The following is an 18537-nucleotide window of genomic DNA, read 5'->3' on the forward strand; positions in this document are numbered from 1 at the left end:
CAGTGTATTCTGTTTTGAACAAACAGATGTATTTAGACTTCATCTAATATTCTGTATCAGTTCATATTACTTCGCTCTATGCTATAAAATATTACATTTTTACATAGATCTAAGAAAAAACGTATGTCCGTATGTAATACCAATTTTATGTTCACATTTCCCTCTGTGCCTTTACAGTTCTTCGTTGACATTTTTTCTTCTTTTCTATTTATATTTCCTCCTCTGCATTTCGTCTACTCTGTAAATAGAGATATAAAGAGAAAAACACCACCTCACCTTTTCAACTCACGTTCTCTTTCATATTTTGCCTTTGCTTGTTGTAGTGATGAGAAGGGCCAGAATGCATTGTACATTCATTTGTGCGACATGTATGGAGGATAATCCAAGGCAGAATTAAAAATAAATGCAGAGAGAAGATAATAATAAATACATGAATTATACATGTTGAACACAGAAATAAATCAATGGAGATTCATATCAACGTATTTTTTAATTCGATTTCTTAGCAGACACCATAGCCAGGGTGACTTACAGATGTTAACGAGATATTACCACATTTTGTTTTCCTTACACTTAACCCATTGGCATGGGTGGGCATTAACTGGTGCAATCCAGCTAAAGTCCCTTGCTCAAGAGTAGTAAGTGTACCAGAGACTGCACACACCGTGCTGTGCTACAGGGTACAGAGCCCAAACCACTACTCCACACTGTATTCAAAAGTGATTATCTGTTCAAATGAATGTAGTGTTGTGGAAGTGTCTTATTGTAACAGAGTCTTATTATGAAAGAATTGAGATTAAACGGATTAAGCAACATGTCAGGTTATTGGGTGTCAATGACACATTAACAGTGTCGACAAGGTGTGATACAAGAGCGCATTTCTGTTGACTACGTTTCAGGTGAGAGGCAGCAGTCGGGTACAGGTTGAATTGAATGAGCAGATGGAGCCATGAAGACATTGAATGTATGTTGCACCTCAGTCACACTGGTGCATTGGTTTCATAATCATCATGGAATGAGATTGGAGTGTGGTAGCGGTGACTTTGATGGTCCTCCCATGCCTGGTCCGGCACACTATGATGTAGTGCTGCTGGTCGCCAGATATGAGAAGAAAACAGTGAGAGTTGGTTGTAGATGCTGTCGAGCCAGGTAGGAGTCGAACCTACAGTCTTCTGATTCGTAGTCAGACGCGTTATCCATTGCGCCACTGGCCCCACGTTTGGACGCACTCAAGCAATCCGATGGAAACAGCTTCTTCTGTCCTGGAACAGGGTATCAGTGAACCCAAAGGGATGCAAAGTTCAGAGCGAACCTGCAGCCGGCGCTGCACAGGGCGGTGCTGCCACAGGAAGCAGCGGGGAATTAGCTCAGATGGTAGAGCGCTCGCTTAGCATGCGAGAGGTGGCGGGACCGATGCCCGCATTCTCCAGAGCTCCTTCATCTGCTACCAGACCCGTCGTCAGCCCGCAGGACAGCCCTGCTGAGATCCTCACAAGCATACGAGGGGTCATCATTTTTCACTTCTTGATCACAACCACCATACCATTCGTAAATATATCCACCCCAATGTATTCACAACAAGAACCAAACAGTGTATTCTGTTTTGAACAAGCAGATGTATTTAGACTTCTTCAAATAGTCTGTTTCAGTTCATATTACTTCGCTCTATGCTATAAAATATTACATTTTTACATAGATCTAAGAAAAATCGTATGTCCGTATGTAATACCAATTTTATGTTCACATTTCCCTCTGTGCATTTACAGTTCTTCGTTGACATTTTTTCTTCTTTTCTATTTATATTTCCTCCTCTGCATTTCGTCTACTCTGTAAATAGAGATATAAAGAGAAAAACACCACCTCACCTTTTCAACTCACGTTCTCTTTCATATTTTGGCTTTGCTTGTTGTAGTGATGAGAAGGGCCAGAATGCATTGTACATTCATTTGTGCGACATGTATGGAGGATAATCCAAGGCAGAATAAAAAATAAATGCAGAGAGAAGATAATAATAAATACATGAATTATACATGTTGAACACAGAAATAAATCAATGGAGATTCATATCAACGTATTTTTTAATTCGATTTCTTAGCAGACACCATAGCCAGGGTGACTTACAGATGTTAACGAGATATTACCACATTTTGTTTTCCTTACACTTAACCCATTGGCATGGGTGGGCATTAACTGGTGCAATCTAGCTAAAGTCCCTTGCTCAAGAGTAGTAAGTGTACCAGAGATTGCACACACCGTGCTGTGCTACAGGGTACAGAGCCCAAACCACTACTCCACACTGTATTCAAAAGTGATTGTCTATTCAAATGAATGTAGTGTTGTGGAAGTGTCTTATTGTAACAGAGTCTTATTATGAAAGAATTGAGATTAAACGGATTAAGCAACATGTCAGGATATTGGGTGTCAATGACACATTAACAGTGTCGACAAGGTGTGATACAAGTGCGCATTTCTGTTGACTACGTTTCAGGTGAGAGGCAGCAGTCGGGTACAGGTTGAATTGAATGAGCAGATGGAGCCATGAAGACATTGAATGTATGTTGCACCTCAGTCACACTGGTGCAATGGTTTGATAATCATCATGGAATGAGATTGGAGTGTGGTAGCGGTGACTTTGATGGTCCTCCCATGCCTGGTCCGGCACACTATGATGTAGTGCTGCTGGTCGCCAGATATGAGAAGAAAACAGTGAGAGTTGGTTGTAGATGCTGTCGAGCCAGGTAGGAGTCGAACCTACAGTCTTCTGATTCGTAGTCAGACGCGTTATCCATTGCGCCACTGGCCCCACGTTTGGACGCACTCAAGCAATCCGATGGAAACAGCTTCTTCTGTCCTGGAACAGGGTATCAGTGAACCCAAAGGGATGCAAAGTTCAGAGCGAACCTGCAGCCGGCGCTGCACAGGGCGGTGCTGCCACAGGAAGCAGCGGGGAATTAGCTCAGATGGTAGAGCGCTCGCTTAGCATGCGAGAGGTGGCGGGACCGATGCCCGCATTCTCCAGAGCTCCTTCATCTGCTACCAGACCCGTCGTCAGCCCGCAGGACAGCCCTGCTGAGATCCTCACAAGCATACGAGGGGTCATCATTTTTCACTTCTTGATCACAACCACCATACCATTCGTAAATATATCCACCCCAATGTATTCACAACAAGAACAATACAGTGTATTCTGTTTTGAACAAACAGATGTATTTAGACTTCATCTAATATTCTGTATCAGTTCATATTACTTCGCTCTATGCTATAAAATATTACATTTTTACATAGATCTAAGAAAAAACGTATGTCCGTATGTAATACCAATTTTATGTTCACATTTCCCTCTGTGCATTTACAGTTCTTCGTTGACATTTTTTCTTCTTTTCTATTTATATTTCCTCCTCTGCATTTCGTCTACTCTGTAAATAGAGATATAAAGAGAAAAACACCACCTCACCTTTTCAACTCACGTTCTCTTTCATATTTTGCCTTTGCTTGTTGTAGTGATGAGAAGGGCCAGAATGCATTGTACATTCATTTGTGCGACATGTATGGAGGATAATCCAAGGCAGAATTAAAAATAAATGCAGAGAGAAGATAATAATAAATACATGAATTATACATGTTGAACACAGAAATAAATCAATGGAGATTCATATCAACATATTTTTTAATTCGATTTCTTAGCAGACACCATAGCCAGGGTGACTTACAGATGTTAACGAGATATTACCACATTTTGTTTTCCTTACACTTAACCCATTGGCATGGGTGGGCATTAACTGGTGCAATCTAGCTAAAGTCCCTTGCTCAAGAGTAGTAAGTGTACCAGAGATTGCACACACCGTGCTGTGCTACAGGGTACAGAGCCCAAACCACTACTCCACACTGTATTCAAAAGTGATTATCTGTTCAAATGAATGTAGTGTTGTGGAAGTGTCTTATTGTAACAGAGTCTTATTATGAAAGAATTGAGATTAAACGGATTAAGCAACATGTCAGGTTATTGGGTGTCAATGACACATTAACAGTGTCGACAAGGTGTGATACAAGTGCGCATTTCTGTTGACTACGTTTCAGGTGAGAGGCAGCAGTCGGGTACAGGTTGAATTGAATGAGCAGATGGAGCCATGAAGACATTGAATGTATGTTGCACCTCAGTCACACTGGTGCATTGGTTTCATAATCATCATGGAATGAGATTGGAGTGTGGTAGCGGTGACTTTGATGGTCCTCCCATGCCTGGTCCGGCACACTATGATGTAGTGCTGCTGGTCGCCAGATATGAGAAGAAAACAGTGAGAGTTGGTTGTAGATGCTGTCGAGCCAGGTAGGAGTCGAACCTACAGTCTTCTGATTCGTAGTCAGACGCGTTATCCATTGCGCCACTGGCCCCACGTTTGGACGCACTCAAGCAATCCGATGGAAACAGCTTCTTCTGTCCTGGAACAGGGTATCAGTGAACCCAAAGGGATGCAAAGTTCAGAGCGAACCTGCAGCCGGCGCTGCACAGGGCGGTGCTGCCACAGGAAGCAGCGGGGAATTAGCTCAGATGGTAGAGCGCTCGCTTAGCATGCGAGAGGTGGCGGGACCGATGCCCGCATTCTCCAGAGCTCCTTCATCTGCTACCAGACCCGTCGTCAGCCCGCAGGACAGCCCTGCTGAGATCCTCACAAGCATACGAGAGGTCATCATTTTTCACTTCTTGATCACAACCACCATACCATTCGTAAATATATCCACCCCAATGTATTCACAACAAGAACCAAACAGTGTATTCTGTTTTGAACAAACAGATGTATTTAGACTTCATCTAATATTCTGTTTCAGTTCATATTACTTCGCTCTATGCTATAAAATATTACATTTTTACATAGATCTAAGAAAAATCGTATGTCCGTATGTAATACCAATTTTATGTTCACATTTCCCTCTGTGCCTTTACAGTTCTTCGTTGACATTTTTTCTTCTTTTCTATTTATATTTCCTCCTCTGCATTTCGTCTACTCTGTAAATAGAGATATAAAGAGAAAAACACCACCTCACCTTTTCAACTCACGTTCTCTTTCATATTTTGCCTTTGCTTGTTGTAGTGATGAGAAGGGCCAGAATGCATTGTACATTCATTTGTGCGACATGTATGGAGGATAATCCAAGGCAGAATTAAAAATAAATGCAGAGAGAAGATAATAATAAATACATGAATTATACATGTTGAACACAGAAATAAATCAATGGAGATTCATATCAACGTATTTTTTAATTCGATTTCTTAGCAGACACCATAGCCAGGGTGACTTACAGATGTTAACGAGATATTACCACATTTTGTTTTCCTTACACTTAACCCATTGGCATGGGTGGGCATTAACTGGTGCAATCTAGCTAAAGTCCCTTGCTCAAGAGTAGTAAGTGTACCAGAGATTGCACACACCGTGCTGTGCTACAGGGTACAGAGCCCAAACCACTACTCCACACTGTATTCAAAAGTGATTGTCTATTCAAATGAATGTAGTGTTGTGGAAGTGTCTTATTGTAACAGAGTCTTATTATGAAAGAATTGAGATTAAACGGATTAAGCAACATGTCAGGATATTGGGTGTCAATGACACATTAACAGTGTCGACAAGGTGTGATACAAGTGCGCATTTCTGTTGACTACGGTTCAGGTGAGAGGCAGCAGTCGGGTACAGGTTGAATTGAATGAGCAGATGGAGCCATGAACACATTGAATGTATGTTGCACCTCAGTCACACTGGTGCAATGGTTTGATAATCATCATGGAATGAGATTGGAGTGTGGTAGCGGTGACTTTGATGGTCCTCCCATGCCTGGTCCGGCACACTATGATGTAGTGCTGCTGGTCGCCAGATATGAGAAGAAAACAGCGAGAGTTGGGTGTAGATGCTGTCGAGCCAGGTAGGAGTCGAACCTACAGTCTTCTGATTCGTAGTCAGACGCGTTATCCATTGCGCCACTGGCCCCACGTTTGGACGCACTCAAGCAATCCGATGGAAACTGCTTCTTCTGTCCTGGAACAGGGTATCAGTGCACCCAAAGGGATGCAAAGTTCAGAGCGAACCTGCAGCCGGCGCTGCACAGGGCGGTGCTGCCACAGGAAGCAGCGGGGAATTAGCTCAGATGGTAGAGCGCTCGCTTAGCATGCGAGAGGTGGCGGGACCGATGCCCGCATTCTCCAGAGCTCCTTCATCTGCTACCAGACCCGTCGTCAGCCCGCAGGACAGCCCTGCTGAGATCCTCACAAGCATACGAGAGGTCATCATTTTTCACTTCTTGATCACAACCACCATACCATTCGTAAATATATCCACCCCAATGTATTCACAACAAGAACCAAACAGTGTATTCTGTTTTGAACAAACAGATGTATTTAGACTTCATCTAATATTCTGTTTCAGTTCATATTACTTCGCTCTATGCTATAAAATATTACATTTTTACATAGATCTAAGAAAAATCGTATGTCCGTATGTAATACCAATTTTATGTTCACATTTCCCTCTGTGCCTTTACAGTTCTTCGTTGACATTTTTTCTTCTTTTCTATTTATATTTCCTCCTCTGCATTTCGTCTACTCTGTAAATAGAGATATAAAGAGAAAAACACCACCTCACCTTTTCAACTCACGTTCTCTTTCATATTTTGCCTTTGCTTGTTGTAGTGATGAGAAGGGCCAGAATGCATTGTACATTCATTTGTGCGACATGTATGGAGGATAATCCAAGGCAGAATTAAAAATAAATGCAGAGAGAAGATAATAATAAATACATGAATTATACATGTTGAACACAGAAATAAATCAATGGAGATTCATATCAACGTATTTTTTAATTCGATTTCTTAGCAGACACCATAGCCAGGGTGACTTACAGATGTTAACGAGATATTACCACATTTTGTTTTCCTTACACTTAACCCATTGGCATGGGTGGGCATTAACTGGTGCAATCTAGCTAAAGTCCCTTGCTCAAGAGTAGTAAGTGTACCAGAGATTGCACACACCGTGCTGTGCTACAGGGTACAGAGCCCAAACCACTACTCCACACTGTATTCAAAAGTGATTGTCTATTCAAATGAATGTAGTGTTGTGGAAGTGTCTTATTGTAACAGAGTCTTATTATGAAAGAATTGAGATTAAACGGATTAAGCAACATGTCAGGATATTGGGTGTCAATGACACATTAACAGTGTCGACAAGGTGTGATACAAGTGCGCATTTCTGTTGACTACGTTTCAGGTGAGAGGCAGCAGTCGGGTACAGGTTGAATTGAATGAGCAGATGGAGCCATGAACACATTGAATGTATGTTGCACCTCAGTCACACTGGTGCAATGGTTTGATAATCATCATGGAATGAGATTGGAGTGTGGTAGCGGTGACTTTGATGGTCCTCCCATGCCTGGTCCGGCACACTATGATGTAGTGCTGCTGGTCGCCAGATATGAGAAGAAAACAGTGAGAGTTGGTTGTAGATGCTGTCGAGCCAGGTAGGAGTCGAACCTACAGTCTTCTGATTCGTAGTCAGACGCGTTATCCATTGCGCCACTGGCCCCACGTTTGGACGCACTCAAGCAATCCGATGGAAACAGCTTCTTCTGTCCTGGAACAGGGTATCAGTGAACCCAAAGGGATGCAAAGTTCAGAGCGAACCTGCAGCCGGCGCTGCACAGGGCGGTGCTGCCACAGGAAGCAGCGGGGAATTAGCTCAGATGGTAGAGCGCTCGCTTAGCATGCGAGAGGTGGCGGGACCGATGCCCGCATTCTCCAGAGCTCCTTCATCTGCTACCAGACCCGTCTTCAGCCCGCAGGACAGCCCTGCTGAGATCCTCACAAGCATACGAGGGGTCGTCATTTTTCACTTCTTGATCACAACCACCATACCATTCGTAAATATATCCACCCCAATGTATTCACAACAAGAACAATACAGTGTATTCTGTTTTGAACAAACAGATGTATTTAGACTTCATCTAATATTCTGTATCAGTTCATATTACTTCGCTCTATGCTATAAAATATTACATTTTTACATAGATCTAAGAAAAAACGTATGTCCGTATGTAATACCAATTTTATGTTCACATTTCCCTCTGTGCCTTTACATTTCTTCGTTGACATTTTTTCTTCTTTTCTATTTATATTTCCTCCTCTGCATTTCGTCTACTCTGTAAATAGAGATATAAAGAGAAAAACACCACCTCACCTTTTCAACTCACGTTCTCTTTCATATTTTGCCTTTGCTTGTTGTAGTGATGAGAAGGGCCAGAATGCATTGTACATTCATTTGTGCGACATGTATGGAGGATAATCCAAGGCAGAATTAAAAATAAATGCAGAGAGAAGATAATAATAAATACATGAATTATACATGTTGAACACAGAAATAAATCAATGGAGATTCATATCAACGTATTTTTTAATTCGATTTCTTAGCAGACACCATAGCCAGGGTGACTTACAGATGTTAACGAGATATTACCACATTTTGTTTTCCTTACACTTAACCCATTGGCATGGGTGGGCATTAACTGGTGCAATCTAGCTAAAGTCCCTTGCTCAAGAGTAGTAAGTGTACCAGAGATTGCACACACCGTGCTGTGCTACAGGGTACAGAGCCCAAACCACTACTCCACACTGTATTCAAAAGTGATTGTCTATTCAAATGAATGTAGTGTTGTGGAAGTGTCTTATTGTAACAGAGTCTTATTATGAAAGAATTGAGATTAAACGGATTAAGCAACATGTCAGGATATTGGGTGTCAATGACACATTAACAGTGTCGACAAGGTGTGATACAAGTGCGCATTTCTGTTGACTACGGTTCAGGTGAGAGGCAGCAGTCGGGTACAGGTTGAATTGAATGAGCAGATGGAGCCATGAACACATTGAATGTATGTTGCACCTCAGTCACACTGGTGCAATGGTTTGATAATCATCATGGAATGAGATTGGAGTGTGGTAGCGGTGACTTTGATGGTCCTCCCATGCCTGGTCCGGCACACTATGATGTAGTGCTGCTGGTCGCCAGATATGAGAAGAAAACAGCGAGAGTTGGGTGTAGATGCTGTCGAGCCAGGTAGGAGTCGAACCTACAGTCTTCTGATTCGTAGTCAGACGCGTTATCCATTGCGCCACTGGCCCCACGTTTGGACGCACTCAAGCAATCCGATGGAAACTGCTTCTTCTGTCCTGGAACAGGGTATCAGTGCACCCAAAGGGATGCAAAGTTCAGAGCGAACCTGCAGCCGGCGCTGCACAGGGCGGTGCTGCCACAGGAAGCAGCGGGGAATTAGCTCAGATGGTAGAGCGCTCGCTTAGCATGCGAGAGGTGGCGGGACCGATGCCCGCATTCTCCAGAGCTCCTTCATCTGCTACCAGACCCGTCTTCAGCCCGCAGGACAGCCCTGCTGAGATCCTCACAAGCATACGAGGGGTCGTCATTTTTCACTTCTTGATCACAACCACCATACCATTCGTAAATATATCCACCCCAATGTATTCACAACAAGAACAATACAGTGTATTCTGTTTTGAACAAACAGATGTATTTAGACTTCATCAAATATTCTGTATCAGTTCATATTACTTCGCTCTATGCTATAAAATATTACATTTTTACATAGATCTAAGAAAAAACGTATGTCCGTATGTAATACCAATTTTATGTTCACATTTCCCTCTGTGCATTTACAGTTCTTCGTTGACATTTTTTCTTCTTTTCTATTTATATTTCCTCCTCTGCATTTCGTCTACTCTGTAAATAGAGATATAAAGAGAAAAACACCACCTCACCTTTTCAACTCACGTTCTCTTTCATATTTTGCCTTTGCTTGTTGTAGTGATGAGAAGGGCCAGAATGCATTGTACATTCACTTGTGCGACATGTATGTAGGATAATCCAAGGCAGAATTAAAAATAAATGCAGAGAGAAGATAATAATAAATACATGAATTATACATGTTGAACATAGAAATAAATCAATGGAGATTCATATCAACGTATTTTTTAATTCGATTTCTTAGCAGACACCAAAGCCAGGGTGACTTACAGATGTTAACGAGATATTACCACATTTTGTTTTCCTTACACTTAACCCATTGGCATGGGTGGGCATTAACTGGTGCAATCTAGCTAAAGTCCCTTGCTCAAGAGTAGTAAGTGTACCAGAGATTGCACACACCGTGCTGTGCGACAGGGTACAGAGCCCAAACCACTACTCCACACTGTATTCAAAAGTGATTGTCTATTCAAATGAATGTAGTGTTGTGGAAGTGTCTTATTGTAACAGAGTCTTATTATGAAAGAATTGAGATTAAACGGATTAAGCAACATGTCAGGTTATTGGGTGTCAATGACACATTAACAGTGTCGACAAGGTGTGATACAAGTGCGCATTTCTGTTGACTACGGTTCAGGTGAGAGGCAGCAGTCGGGTACAGGTTGAATTGAATGAGCAGATGGAGCCATGAACACATTGAATGTATGTTGCACCTCAGTCACACTGGTGCAATGGTTTGATAATCATCATGGAATGAGATTGGAGTGTGGTAGCGGTGACTTTGATGGTCCTCCCATGCCTGGTCCGGCACACTATGATGTAGTGCTGCTGGTCGCCAGATATGAGAAGAAAACAGCGAGAGTTGGGTGTAGATGCTGTCGAGCCAGGTAGGAGTCGAACCTACAGTCTTCTGATTCGAAGTCAGACGCGTTATCCATTGCGCCACTGGCCCCACGTTTGGACGCACTCAAGCAATCCGATGGAAACAGCTTCTTCTGTCCTGGAACAGGGTATCAGTGCACCCAAAGGGATGCAAAGTTCAGAGCGAACCTGCAGCCGGCGCTGCACAGGGCGGTGCTGCCACAGGAAGCAGCGGGGAATTAGCTCAGATGGTAGAGCGCTCGCTTAGCATGCGAGAGGTGGCGGGACCGATGCCCGCATTCTCCAGAGCTCCTTCATCTGCTACCAGACCCGTCTTCAGCCCGCAGGACAGCCCTGCTGAGATCCTCACAAGCATACGAGGGGTCGTCGTTTTTCACTTCTTGATCACAACCACCATACCATTCGTAAATATATCCACCCCAATGTATTCACAACAAGAACAATACAGTGTATTCTGTTTTGAACAAACAGATGTATTTAGACTTCTTCAAATATTCTGTATCAGTTCATATTACTTCGCTCTATGCTATAAAATATTACATTTTTACATAGATCTAAGAAAAAGCGTATGTCCGTATGTAATACCAATTTTATGTTCACATTTCCCTCTGTGCATTTACAGTTCTTCGTTGACATTTTTTCTTCTTTCCTATTTATATTTCCTCCTCTGCATTTCGTCTACTCTGTAAATAGAGATATAAAGAGAAAAACACCACCTCACCTTTTCAACTCACGTTCTCTTTCATATTTTGGCTTTGCCTGTTGTAGTGATGAGAAGGGCCAGAATGCATTGTACATTCATTTGTGCGACAGGCTATCATGTATGGAGGATAATCCAAGGCAGAATTAAAAATAAATGCAGAGAGAAGATAATAATATATACATTAATTATACATGTTGAGCATAGAAATAAATCAATGGAGATTCATATCAACATATCGTTAACTCGATTTCTTAGCAGACACCAAAGCCAGGGTGACTTACAGATGTTAACGAGATATTACCACATTTTGTTTTCCTTACACTTAACCCATTGGCATGGGTGGGCATTAACTGGTGCAATCTAGCTAAAGTCCCTTGCTCAAGAGTAGTAAGTGTACCAGAGATTGCACACACCGTGCTGTGCTACAGGGTACAGAGCCCAAACCACTACTCCACACTGTATTCAAAAGTGATTATCTGTTCAAATGAATGTAGTTTTGTGGAAGTGTCTTATTGTAACAGAGTCTTATTATGAAAGAATTGAGATTAAACGGATTAAGCAACATGTCAGGATATTGGGTGTCAAAAACACATTAACAGTGTCGACAAGGTGTGATACAAGTGCGCATTTCTGTTGACTACGGTTCAGGTGAGAGGCAGCAGTCGGGTACAGGTTGAATTGAATGAGCAGATGGAGCCATGAACACATTGAATGTATGTTGCACCTCAGTCACACTGGTGCAATGGTTTGATAATCATCATGGAATGAGATTGGAGTGTGGTAGCGGTGACTTTGATGGTCCTCCCATGCCTGGTCCGGCACACTATGATGTAGTGCTGCTGGTCGCCAGATATGAGAAGAAAACAGCGAGAGTTGGGTGTAGATGCTGTCGAGCCAGGTAGGAGTCGAACCTACAGTCTTCTGATTCGAAGTCAGACGCGTTATCCATTGCGCCACTGGCCCCACGTTTGGACGCACTCAAGCAATCCGATGGAAACAGCTTCTTCTGTCCTGGAACAGGGTATTAGCTCAGATGGTAGAGCGCTCGCTTAGCATGCGAGAGGTGGCGGGACCGATGCCCGCATTCTCCAGAGCTCCTTCATCTGCTACCAGACCCGTTTTCAGCCCGCAGGACAGCCCTGCTGAGATCCTCACAAGCATACGAGGGGTCGTCATTTTTCACTTCTTGATCACAACCACCATACCATTCGTAAATATATCCACCCCAATGTATTCACAACAAGAACAATACAGTGTATTCTGTTTTGAACAAACAGATGTATTTAGACTTCTTCAAATATTCTGTATCAGTTCATATTACTTCGCTCTATGCTATAAAATATTACATTTTTACATAGATCTAAGAAAAAGCGTATGTCCGTATGTAATACCAATTTTATGTTCACATTTCCCTCTGTGCATTTACAGTTCTTCGTTGACATTTTTTCTTCTTTCCTATTTATATTTCCTCCTCTGCATTTCGTCTACTCTGTAAATAGAGATATAAAGAGAAAAACACCACCTCACCTTTTCAACTCACTTTCTCTTTCATATTTTGGCTTTGCCTGTTGTAGTGATGAGAAGGGCCAGAATGCATTGTACATTCACTTGTGCGACATGTATGGAGGATAATCCAAGGCAGAATTAAAAATAAATGCAGAGAGAAGATAATAATAAATACATGAATTATACATGTTGAACACAGAAATAAATCAATGGAGATTCATATCAACGTATTTTTTAATTCGATTTCTTAGCAGACACCATAGCCAGGGTGACTTACAGATGTTAACGAGATATTACCACATTTTGTTTTCCTTACACTTAACCCATTGGCATGGGTGGGCATTAACTGGTGCAATCTAGCTAAAGTCCCTTGCTCAAGAGTAGTAAGTGTACCAGAGATTGCACACACCGTGCTGTGCTACAGGGTACAGAGCCCAAACCACTACTCCACACTGTATTCAAAAGTGATTGTCTATTCAAATGAATGTAGTGTTGTGGAAGTGTCTTATTGTAACAGAGTCTTATTATGAAAGAATTGAGATTAAACGGATTAAGCAACATGTCAGGATATTGGGTGTCAATGACACATTAACAGTGTCGACAAGGTGTGATACAAGTGCGCATTTCTGTTGACTACGTTTCAGGTGAGAGGCAGCAGTCGGGTACAGGTTGAATTGAATGAGCAGATGGAGCCATGAAGACATTGAATGTATGTTGCACCTCAGTCACACTGGTGCAATGGTTTGATAATCATCATGGAATGAGATTGGAGTGTGGTAGCGGTGACTTTGATGGTCCTCCCATGCCTGGTCCGGCACACTATGATGTAGTGTTGCTGGTCGCCAGATATGAGAAGAAAACAGTGAGAGTTGGTTGTAGATGCTGTCGAGCCAGGTAGGAGTCGAACCTACAGTCTTCTGATTCGTAGTCAGACGCGTTATGCATTGCGCCACTGGCCCCACGTTTGGACGCACTCAAGCAATCCGATGGAAACAGCTTCTTCTGTCCTGGAACAGGGTATCAGTGAACCCAAAGGGATGCAAAGTTCAGAGCGAACCTGCAGCCGGCGCTGCACAGGGCGGTGCTGCCACAGGAAGCAGCGGGGAATTAGCTCAGATGGTAGAGCGCTCGCTTAGCATGCGAGAGGTGGCGGGACCGATGCCCGCATTCTCCAGAGCTCCTTCATCTGCTACCAGACCCGTCTTCAGCCCGCAGGACAGCCCTGCTGAGATCCTCACAAGCATACGAGGGGTCGTCATTTTTCACTTCTTGATCACAACCACCATACCATTCGTAAATATATCCACCCCAATGTATTCACAACAAGAACAATACAGTGTATTCTGTTTTGAACAAACAGATGTATTTAGACTTCATCTAATATTCTGTATCAGTTCATATTACTTCGCTCTATGCTATAAAATATTACATTTTTACATAGATCTAAGAAAAAACGTATGTCCGTATGTAATACCAATTTTATGTTCACATTTCCCTCTGTGCCTTTACAGTTCTTCGTTGACATTTTTTCTTCTTTTCTATTTATATTTCCTCCTCTGCATTTCGTCTACTCTGTAAATAGAGATATAAAGAGAAAAACACCACCTCACCTTTTCAACTCACGTTCTCTTTCATATTTTGCCTTTGCTTGTTGTAGTGATGAGAAGGGCCAGAATGCATTGTACATTCATTTGTGCGACATGTATGGAGGATAATCCAAGGCAGAATTAAAAATAAATGCAGAGAGAAGATAATAATAAATACATTAATTATACATGTTGAGCATAGAAATAAATCAATGGAGATTCATATCAACGTATCTTTAACTCGATTTCTTAGCAGACACCAAAGCCAGGGTGACTTACAGATGTTAACGAGATATTACCACATTTTGTTTTCCTTACACTTAACCCATTGGCATGGGTGGGCATTAACTGGTGCAATCTAGCTAAAGTCCCTTGCTCAAGAGTAGTAAGTGTACCAGAGATTGCACACACCGTGCTGTGCTACAGGGTACAGAGCCCAAACCACTACTCCACACTGTATTCAAAAGTGATTATCTGTTCAAATGAATGTAGTTTTGTGGAAGTGTCTTATTGTAACAGAGTCTTATTATGAAAGAATTGAGATTAAACGGATTAAGCAACATGTCAGGATATTGGGTGTCAAAAACACATTAACAGTGTCGACAAGGTGTGATACAAGTGCGCATTTCTGTTGACTACGGTTCAGGTGAGAGGCAGCAGTCGGGTACAGGTTGAATTGAATGAGCAGATGGAGCCATGAACACATTGAATGTATGTTGCACCTCAGTCACACTGGTGCAATGGTTTGATAATCATCATGGAATGAGATTGGAGTGTGGTAGCGGTGACTTTGATGGTCCTCCCATGCCTGGTCCGGCACACTATGATGTAGTGCTGCTGGTCGCCAGATATGAGAAGAAAACAGCGAGAGTTGGGTGTAGATGCTGTCGAGCCAGGTAGGAGTCGAACCTACAGTCTTCTGATTCGTAGTCAGACGCGTTATCCATTGCGCCACTGGGCCCACGTTTGGACGCACTCAAGCAATCCGATGGAAACTGCTTCTTCTGTCCTGGAACAGGGTATCAGTGAACCCAAAGGGATGCAAAGTTCAGAGCGAACCTGCAGCCGGCGCTGCACAGGGCGGTGCTGCCACAGGAAGCAGCGGGGAATTAGCTCAGATGGTAGAGCGCTCGCTTAGCATGCGAGAGGTGGCGGGACCGATGCCCGCATTCTCCAGAGCTCCTTCATCTGCTACCAGACCCGTCTTCAGCCCGCAGGACAGCCCTGCTGAGATCCTCACAAGCATACGAGGGGTCGTCATTTTTCACTTCTTGATCACAACCACCATACCATTCGTAAATATATCCACCCCAATGTATTCACAACAAGAACAATACAGTGTATTCTGTTTTGAACAAACAGATGTATTTAGACTTCATCAAATATTCTGTATCAGTTCATATTACTTCGCTCTATGCTATAAAATATTACATTTTTACATAGATCTAAGAAAAAACGTATGTCCGTATGTAATACCAATTTTATGTTCACATTTCCCTCTGTGCATTTACAGTTCTTCGTTGACATTTTTTCTTCTTTTCTATTTATATTTCCTCCTCTGCATTTCGTCTACTCTGTAAATAGAGATATAAAGAGAAAAACACCACCTCACCTTTTCAACTCACGTTCTCTTTCATATTTTGCCTTTGCTTGTTGTAGTGATGAGAAGGGCCAGAATGCATTGTACATTCACTTGTGCGACATGTATGTAGGATAATCCAAGGCAGAATTAAAAATAAATGCAGAGAGAAGATAATAATAAATACATGAATTATACATGTTGAACATAGAAATAAATCAATGGAGATTCATATCAACGTATTTTTTAATTCGATTTCTTAGCAGACACCAAAGCCAGGGTGACTTACAGATGTTAACGAGATATTACCACATTTTGTTTTCCTTACACTTAACCCATTGGCATGGGTGGGCATTAACTGGTGCAATCTAGCTAAAGTCCCTTGCTCAAGAGTAGTAAGTGTACCAGAGATTGCACACACCGTGCTGTGCGACAGGGTACAGAGCCCAAACCACTACTCCACACTGTATTCAAAAGTGATTGTCTATTCAAATGAATGTAGTGTTGTGGAAGTGTCTTATTGTAACAGAGTCTTATTATGAAAGAATTGAGATTAAACGGATTAAGCAACATGTCAGGTTATTGGGTGTCAATGACACATTAACAGTGTCGACAAGGTGTGATACAAGTGCGCATTTCTGTTGACTACGGTTCAGGTGAGAGGCAGCAGTCGGGTACAGGTTGAATTGAATGAGCAGATGGAGCCATGAACACATTGAATGTATGTTGCACCTCAGTCACACTGGTGCAATGGTTTGATAATCATCATGGAATGAGATTGGAGTGTGGTAGCGGTGACTTTGATGGTCCTCCCATGCCTGGTCCGGCACACTATGATGTAGTGCTGCTGGTCGCCAGATATGAGAAGAAAACAGCGAGAGTTGGGTGTAGATGCTGTCGAGCCAGGTAGGAGTCGAACCTACAGTCTTCTGATTCGAAGTCAGACGCGTTATCCATTGCGCCACTGGCCCCACGTTTGGACGCACTCAAGCAATCCGATGGAAACAGCTTCTTCTGTCCTGGAACAGGGTATCAGTGCACCCAAAGGGATGCAAAGTTCAGAGCGAACCTGCAGCCGGCGCTGCACAGGGCGGTGCTGCCACAGGAAGCAGCGGGGAATTAGCTCAGATGGTAGAGCGCTCGCTTAGCATGCGAGAGGTGGCGGGACCGATGCCCGCATTCTCCAGAGCTCCTTCATCTGCTACCAGACCCGTCTTCAGCCCGCAGGACAGCCCTGCTGAGATCCTCACAAGCATACGAGGGGTCGTCGTTTTTCACTTCTTGATCACAACCACCATACCATTCGTAAATATATCCACCCCAATGTATTCACAACAAGAACAATACAGTGTATTCTGTTTTGAACAAACAGATGTATTTAGACTTCTTCAAATATTCTGTATCAGTTCATATTACTTCGCTCTATGCTATAAAATATTACATTTTTACATAGATCTAAGAAAAAGCGTATGTCCGTATGTAATACCAATTTTATGTTCACATTTCCCTCTGTGCATTTACAGTTCTTCGTTGACATTTTTTCTTCTTTCCTATTTATATTTCCTCCTCTGCATTTCGTCTACTCTGTAAATAGAGATATAAAGAGAAAAACACCACCTCACCTTTTCAACTCACGTTCTCTTTCATATTTTGGCTTTGCCTGTTGTAGTGATGAGAAGGGCCAGAATGCATTGTACATTCATTTGTGCGACAGGCTATCATGTATGGAGGATAATCCAAGGCAGAATTAAAAATAAATGCAGAGAGAAGATAATAATATATACATTAATTATACATGTTGAGCATAGAAATAAATCAATGGAGATTCATATCAACGTATCTTTAACTCGATTTCTTAGCAGACACCAAAGCCAGGGTGACTTACAGATGTTAACGAGATATTACCACATTTTGTTTTCCTTACACTTAACCCATTGGCATGGGTGGGCATTAACTGGTGCAATCTAGCTAAAGTCCCTTGCTCAAGAGTAGTAAGTGTACCAGAGATTGCACACACCGTGCTGTGCTACAGGGTACAGAGCCCAAACCACTACTCCACACTGTATTCAAAAGTGATTATCTGTTCAAATGAATGTAGTTTTGTGGAAGTGTCTTATTGTAACAGAGTCTTATTATGAAAGAATTGAGATTAAACGGATTAAGCAACATGTCAGGATATTGGGTGTCAAAAACACATTAACAGTGTCGACAAGGTGTGATACAAGTGCGCATTTCTGTTGACTACGGTTCAGGTGAGAGGCAGCAGTCGGGTACAGGTTGAATTGAATGAGCAGATGGAGCCATGAACACATTGAATGTATGTTGCACCTCAGTCACACTGGTGCAATGGTTTGATAATCATCATGGAATGAGATTGGAGTGTGGTAGCGGTGACTTTGATGGTCCTCCCATGCCTGGTCCGGCACACTATGATGTAGTGCTGCTGGTCGCCAGATATGAGAAGAAAACAGCGAGAGTTGGGTGT

At 42.5% G+C, this 18537-nt stretch overlaps 11 non-coding genes across 11 annotated transcripts; all 11 read right to left on the reverse strand.

Annotated features, from left to right (window-relative positions):
* Positions 1-1141: 1141 nt before the first annotated feature.
* On the reverse strand, positions 1142-1214 carry trnar-acg (transfer RNA arginine (anticodon ACG)). Its single transcript has one exon. It is a non-coding gene; the product is annotated as a tRNA-Arg (tRNA).
* A 1516-nt stretch (positions 1215-2730) lies between these two features.
* Positions 2731-2803, reverse strand: trnar-acg (transfer RNA arginine (anticodon ACG)). The gene has a single exon. It is a non-coding gene; the product is annotated as a tRNA-Arg (tRNA).
* A 1516-nt stretch (positions 2804-4319) lies between these two features.
* trnar-acg (transfer RNA arginine (anticodon ACG)) lies at positions 4320-4392 on the reverse strand. The gene has a single exon. It is a non-coding gene; the product is annotated as a tRNA-Arg (tRNA).
* Positions 4393-5908: 1516 nt separating this feature from the next.
* On the reverse strand, positions 5909-5981 carry trnar-acg (transfer RNA arginine (anticodon ACG)). Its single transcript has one exon. It is a non-coding gene; the product is annotated as a tRNA-Arg (tRNA).
* A 1516-nt stretch (positions 5982-7497) lies between these two features.
* trnar-acg (transfer RNA arginine (anticodon ACG)) lies at positions 7498-7570 on the reverse strand. The gene has a single exon. It is a non-coding gene; the product is annotated as a tRNA-Arg (tRNA).
* Positions 7571-9086: 1516 nt separating this feature from the next.
* trnar-acg (transfer RNA arginine (anticodon ACG)) lies at positions 9087-9159 on the reverse strand. The gene has a single exon. It is a non-coding gene; the product is annotated as a tRNA-Arg (tRNA).
* A 1516-nt stretch (positions 9160-10675) lies between these two features.
* On the reverse strand, positions 10676-10748 carry trnar-ucg (transfer RNA arginine (anticodon UCG)). Its single transcript has one exon. It is a non-coding gene; the product is annotated as a tRNA-Arg (tRNA).
* Positions 10749-12271: 1523 nt separating this feature from the next.
* trnar-ucg (transfer RNA arginine (anticodon UCG)) lies at positions 12272-12344 on the reverse strand. The gene has a single exon. It is a non-coding gene; the product is annotated as a tRNA-Arg (tRNA).
* A 1429-nt stretch (positions 12345-13773) lies between these two features.
* On the reverse strand, positions 13774-13846 carry trnar-acg (transfer RNA arginine (anticodon ACG)). Its single transcript has one exon. It is a non-coding gene; the product is annotated as a tRNA-Arg (tRNA).
* A 1515-nt stretch (positions 13847-15361) lies between these two features.
* On the reverse strand, positions 15362-15435 carry trnar-acg (transfer RNA arginine (anticodon ACG)). The gene has a single exon. It is a non-coding gene; the product is annotated as a tRNA-Arg (tRNA).
* A 1515-nt stretch (positions 15436-16950) lies between these two features.
* Positions 16951-17023, reverse strand: trnar-ucg (transfer RNA arginine (anticodon UCG)). Its single transcript has one exon. It is a non-coding gene; the product is annotated as a tRNA-Arg (tRNA).
* Between the last annotated feature and the right edge of the window lie 1514 nt (positions 17024-18537).

The sequence above is a fragment of the Amia ocellicauda genome, unplaced genomic scaffold, assembly GCF_036373705.1.
Source record: "Amia ocellicauda isolate fAmiCal2 unplaced genomic scaffold, fAmiCal2.hap1 HAP1_SCAFFOLD_208, whole genome shotgun sequence".
In the NCBI taxonomy this organism is placed as follows: domain Eukaryota; kingdom Metazoa; phylum Chordata; class Actinopteri; order Amiiformes; family Amiidae; genus Amia; species Amia ocellicauda.